General features: G+C 45.6%; 1 protein-coding gene across 23 annotated transcripts in view; it reads left to right on the top strand.

Moving 5' to 3' along the window:
- The window catches only part of DLG2 (discs large MAGUK scaffold protein 2), a 1,704,777-nt gene that overhangs the window by 1,409,148 nt on the left and 289,598 nt on the right, over nucleotides 1-6,031 (top strand). The window lies entirely within an intron of this gene.

Raw genomic sequence — 6,031 nt, 5'->3', positions numbered from 1 at the left:
ACTGAGCTTAGGAATACCAAGAATAAAATGATTATTAACATTAACTATTTCTCTAAGCTTCAGAGAGATATTTTCCAACTGCCTGTAAAATTGGAGATGTCCAACAGGCACAGTGAACTCAACACGTCTAAAACAAAATGTGTTATTCTCTCCTAGACCCATTTTCCACCCTGTGTTCCCATTTTGATTAACAGCATCGTTGTTCCTCTAATCACCCTTCTCCTCTCCCATTTCCAATACACTCAACACTATAAATATTATTTAAACTCTACTTGGTTCCCGGAACTATTTGAGAATAGCTGTATAGAACCTCCCTCTGTGTCCTCTCTCAAGTCTACGCTCGTTTCCTACCCTCAATCCCATTCTCATTGTTCCACATCAGGCCTTCGTCATCTTCCATGTGTAATACTGCCATAGTCTCCCAGCTGGTTATCCTATTTTTGATCACCTAGTTCTCCAACCCCAACCCTTCACTGTTGCCATTGTTATCCTTCCCCAAACCCAACTCAAACTGTGTCAAATGCCTTTTTAAAGGCATTGACTAAACTTCTTAACCTGCCTGCCATTCAGGGTCTACCTCTGCGGGCACCATTTTTCCTTTCTCTTTCTCATGCTCTATGCCAGCCATCCCAGGCCTGCTCACAATTCAAAATTAAGTGGGATAGTTAGTTTCCTTGCTTCCTTTACAAGTAGGTAATAAGGATCACTTAACACATATAAATGTTTTTATTATATTTGTTTGTTTATATGTCACCTTGTTCAGTTAAAAAAAAAGTGAGGTGGGAAAACAGTTTACTAGCTGTAAAATACTTTGAGATGTTATTTTTAAGCCATGGAAATCACTGAATTTTGAATCACAGGGGACCCTAGAGATGGTGGGGTCCAGCACCTTCTATTGTCTTCAGTGGCTCATTAGCTGGCCTGAATAAGCTACTTGCAGAGTTAGCAATAGAACCCAAATTTCCATCTCACTCTATCACATCACTTTACGAAATTAAAAATAGATTTTTTCTCCCCTCTTGAGAAAAGATGGAGCCTTCTGCGTTGATTTAATTCACTGGTAATATATCTACTCATTTTACTATCCCTGTTCTCTCTGAATAAAATAGAAATTGTTTGGATTCTGCCCCAGTTTCTTCCCTGCTGCCCCCTGCCACATACCAACCAGACCCCCAACTGTGAAATAATTTGCTTGAAACAGTCCCTGTGTTCTGCTCCTGACTAATTTAAATTGAAATCTGGTGCCAATTATCTAGCCCTTTCCCACTGGGTCACTCCTTTGTATTTTTTTCACAATTAATAATTCAGTTAAATGTATAGCTCTTAGCTACTCTTATTCCAAGACAATCTTATAGCAAAGCTATTCCTTGGTTGTATTATTGTGAATAAAAGCCATTTAGAAGTCCTCATTTAGTAGATAATGACTATGTACCTACCCCGTGTGTGCCAGGTGTTCGGTTGAGTGCTCTATTTGCATTATCCTAATCATCCTTACAACAACCCAGCAAAATAAGGGTTAATATCTTAGCTGCAGATGAGAAAAGTGAAGCTCAAAGGGGTTAAGTAACTTACCCAAGGTCATAGAGTTGTTAAGTGATGGGACCAAGATTTGAATTGTGGGGCTTCCCATGTCCAAACCCAGGGTTCTTCCCGTGACACTGTTTTCAGAGCAGGTGGATGACATGAGCTGGGATTGAAAACCTCAGCAGCCACGAGCAGTGGTGCTGCCTCCTGAGAAGCATCTCCAAAATTGGTTCCACGTGGGAGGCTCTTAGCGGGGCTGGAGCTAGTACAGGCCTCCTGCTTATTCTCTGTATTCTCTCCAGCTGTAAGCACTCCTGCACTACAGGAGTGACCGGGAGATACTATTCCTCAAGTCTAAGTTGAGGAATGCCTCCCCATTTCAGGCAAGAGAAACTGTAAATTCACTTAAATGGCTTAATATGCCCTGTACCGCCAGATCCCTGAGAGGCCATAATATGTCATGGTTAGGAATACTGACCCTTAAACCAGATTGCCTGAGTTTAATTCCTGGCTTTGCCATATATTAGCAGTGGAACCTCGGGCTTTTTTTTTTTTTTTTTTTTTTTTTGGTATATGTGCTGTTTTCCTGTTAATTTGACACGTGTATTTAATCTTTTGCCCCAGTGTCCTCTATAAAATGGGCAGTTTTATATGTTCTCCCTTCATAGAGCTGTTACAAGGGTTAGGAAATTTGATTTATAGGAAATGCTCAGAACAGTGCCTGCCACACTAAGTGTGTACTTGTGAGTTCTCACCACCACCATCTTCATCATCATCACCACCTTCATTTCTCCTGCCTCACCTCTCATCTCCTTCGCACTCTCCTTTCTCCCCTTTCTGCACTTTAGTAACAACTTCTTTTCTTCAGATGTGCCAGACCCTCCCACCTCCCAGACCTTCCCTCTCTGCCTGAAATACTCTTGCTACTTCTATGCCTACTCCTCTCTCCCAGAGCCCTCCATGGACACCTCCACCCATCTACACCTGAATAACTCACTCACGTCTCATTTCTGATGTCACTTCCTCCAGAAAACCTCACACCTCCTCACACCTTGGTTGCTTCCCAACCCCGACCCGAGCATTCTGACCTCATCTTGTCATAGCACTCACCACTCAGTTCTTGATCGTGTTAACCTGTCACTGTCCTCCACTGAATAGTAAATAGATTGACAATGGTTATGTGTCACTCTAGTTCACTCCTTCCATCAAGTTGGAAAAGGAAATGACAAGAATGGATATTTTAAAGAAATGAAATTTGTATCAGCACGGTGTTTAGCTCTAGATACTACACAAGGTGCACATTAAAAAATATTAGCAGAAAGACAGCGTCCGAGTTGCCCTAACTGACATCACATGCACTCAGCTGAGTCTCTGATGAGGCAATAAATAATAAGATGCTAGAAATCACATTCATAAGACCAACCCCAAAATAAAATAGACTAGAAAAAGAGCTCCCTGTCACTGGAGGCATGCAAGCAGAGGCAAATGCTCACTTGGTGAGAATGTTAGGGGAGGAAGGGGAAGAGAGTGAGGCCATTTGACCTGGAAAAGGGAAAACCATCTTCAAACATTAGAAAGAAGACCCTAGAAAAGTATTCCGGGAGCCCTCAGAGTGCAGAACTAGAACCAAGAGGTGGAAAGTACCAGGAAGGTTATTTAGATTCAACACAAAGAACTTTCTTTTTTTTTTTAATTAATAGAGCTGACCCCAGGTGGGTTTTCCTGAAACACAGTGAGTTCTTCATCAGGTGTGGTCAGTGTCAAACAAGCCTGGATGACAATTTGCCGGCATACTGTAGTGAGAATGTATTATTCACTCACTCACCTCTTGAGTTATCACACCCACAACCTCCCAGGCACTAGTGACTCAGGTTCCAATAAAACAAGCTCCTATCTTTAGGAGCTCTCAAGTGAGCACACGCCACAAGTCCATGCAGACCTTCAGAGGATAGCAGCCAAGGCAGCAGAGCAGAAAGCCCCTGAGCTCACCTCCTCTCACGAGCACACCAAGATCACAACTATCTGCAGAACAGCCATTGACGACAAAGCCTGGAACCTACCAGAAAAAATCTTCTACAGCTAAAGACAAAGAAGGAACCACAACAAGACCAGTAGGAGGGGCGGACTCAACGATATAATCAAACCCTATACCCCTCCCCGCCACCGTGGGTGAACCACAAACTGGAGAATAATTATATTTCAGAGGTTCTCTCACAGCATGAAAGTTCTGAGCCCCACCTCCGACTCTTCAGCCCGGAGGTCCAACACCCCAGAACGACCAACCCAGAGCATTTGGCTTCGAAAGCCAGCGGGACTTAAGTGCAGGCGCCCCACGGGACTCGGAGAAACAGTTTTACTCTTAAACAGCACACACAAAATTTAACATGCACTGGGACGCAGGGCGAAAGCAGTAATTTGATAGGAGCCTGAGCCAGACCCACCTGCTGGCCTTCGGGAGTCGCCCGGAGAGATGGAGAGCGGCTGCGGGACGCCCAGGGACACCGACCCCAGCGGCAGCCATGTTGGGAGCTCGTCCCCGGGGCAAGCCGGGAAGCCTTGCGGGAGCATCACGTGGGACCCTCCCTCTAGCTCGTTAGCGCCAAGACCTGGCCCCGCCCAACAGCCTGCAGGTGCCAGTGCTGGGAGGCCCAAGGCCTAACAAGTAACTGGGCGGGGACACAGCCCCACCCGCCAGCAGACAGGCTGCCTAAGGACTAAGGAGCTCACAGCTGCCTCTGGGCTCGCCCCTAGACACGGCCCAGCCCACCAGAGGGCAAGGACCCAGCTCCACCCACCAGTGGGCAGGCACTGGCCCCTCCCACCAGGAAGTCTGCGCGGGACTGTAGCCCAGCTTCACCCACCCACCAAGGGCAGACACGAAGAGCAAGAAAACTATGATCCTGAACCACAGGCCCTGCCCATTAGCAGGCCAAAGGGACCTTTATGGGACACCCCAGCCCCGATATCCAACTGTATCAGGAACCGCCCCCATCATGATCTAAAACGAGCTCTTGGATCCCTGGGCCCTGCGGCCAGACTCCGGAAAACAGCTCTGCCTGCCAGGAGTCCAGCACTAACTCCAGGATCTGATGTCACCTGCCAGTAGGTGGGCAACAGCCCTAGATCTTTGGGATCCTGACTCTGCCCACTAGTAAGCCAGCACTAGCGCCAGGGACCCCTACAGTTCTACAACCAGCCACCTGGTGACCAGGCCCCACTAAACAGCTGCCAGCAGCATCCACACAAGGCAGGGCCTGGCAGCCAACCAGAGTAGGGGCCAACCAAGCCTACCAGACCACCCACATAGCCTGCCACAACAGAAGGAGCCACACAGCCCTCGCAGGGGGAGCACGCAGCTTGTGTGATGAGAAGGGAGTGCCCTTCTGGGACACATAAGATGCTTCCTATAGAAGGCCACTTCACCAAGGTCGAGAAAGTAACTAACCTACCACATCCATAAAAATCCAAACCGCAGCTTAGACAAAATGAAGTGGCAGAGGAATATGTTCCAGATGAAGGAACAAGATAAAACCCCAGAAGAACTAAGTGACGTGGAGGTAGGCAATCTACCCAAGAAGGGGTTCAGAGTGTAAAGACGATTGAAGAACTTGGGAGAAAAATGGATGCACAGAGTGAGAAACTGAAAGTTTTTAACAGTGTTAGAAAATATAAAAAACAACCAAACAGAAATGAAGAATACAATAAATGAAATTAAAAAATACACCAGATGGAATCAATAGTAGACTAAATGATTCAGAAGAACGAATCAGTAAACTGAAAGATGGAGTATTGGAAATCACTGCCACTGAAAAGAAAGAAAAAAGAAATGAGGTCAGTTTAAGAGACCTCTGGGGCAACATCAAGTGCACTAATATCCACATTTTAGAGGTCCCAGGAAAAGAGAGAGAGAAAGGGCCTGGGAAAGTATTTGAAGAGATAGATGAAAACCTCCCTAATCTGGGAAAGGAAAGTCACCCAAGTCCAGGAAGTGCAGAGTCCCAGACAGGATTAACCCAAAGAAGAATACACCAAGATGCACTGTAATCAAAATGACAAAAATTAAAGAGCGCATACTAAAAGCAACAAGGGAAAAGCACCAATAACATATAAGGGAACTCCCTTAAAACTATCATTTCAGCAGAGACTCTGCAGACCAGAAGGGAGTGGCATGATACATTTAAAATGATATGAGAAGAACCTACAACCAAGAACACTCTACCCAGCAAGGCTCTCATTCAGATTGGATGGAGAAATCAAAAACTTTCCAGACTGAATCTTTAATGACTAGAAGTTTTCCAGGTGAGGAAGAGAAAAAAAAAAAAATATGTTCTAGATAAGGGAAAACAGCACGTGCAGGAATGCAGAAATGCCTGAATCAGAGAAAAAAAGTCAACAGTGTAGTTGAATCACCTTAAACGTGTACATCACACATCGGGGATTGAGGAGGGTTGCAAAGGTTCTCCCCATTTCTGGAATTCCGATTCTGATGTCGATATCACCCGGTCTA

Source organism: Camelus ferus, chromosome 10 (assembly GCF_009834535.1).
Source record: "Camelus ferus isolate YT-003-E chromosome 10, BCGSAC_Cfer_1.0, whole genome shotgun sequence".
In the NCBI taxonomy this organism is placed as follows: Eukaryota; Metazoa; Chordata; class Mammalia; order Artiodactyla; family Camelidae; genus Camelus; species Camelus ferus.
This window is presented reverse-complemented; position numbering and strand designations above follow the sequence as displayed.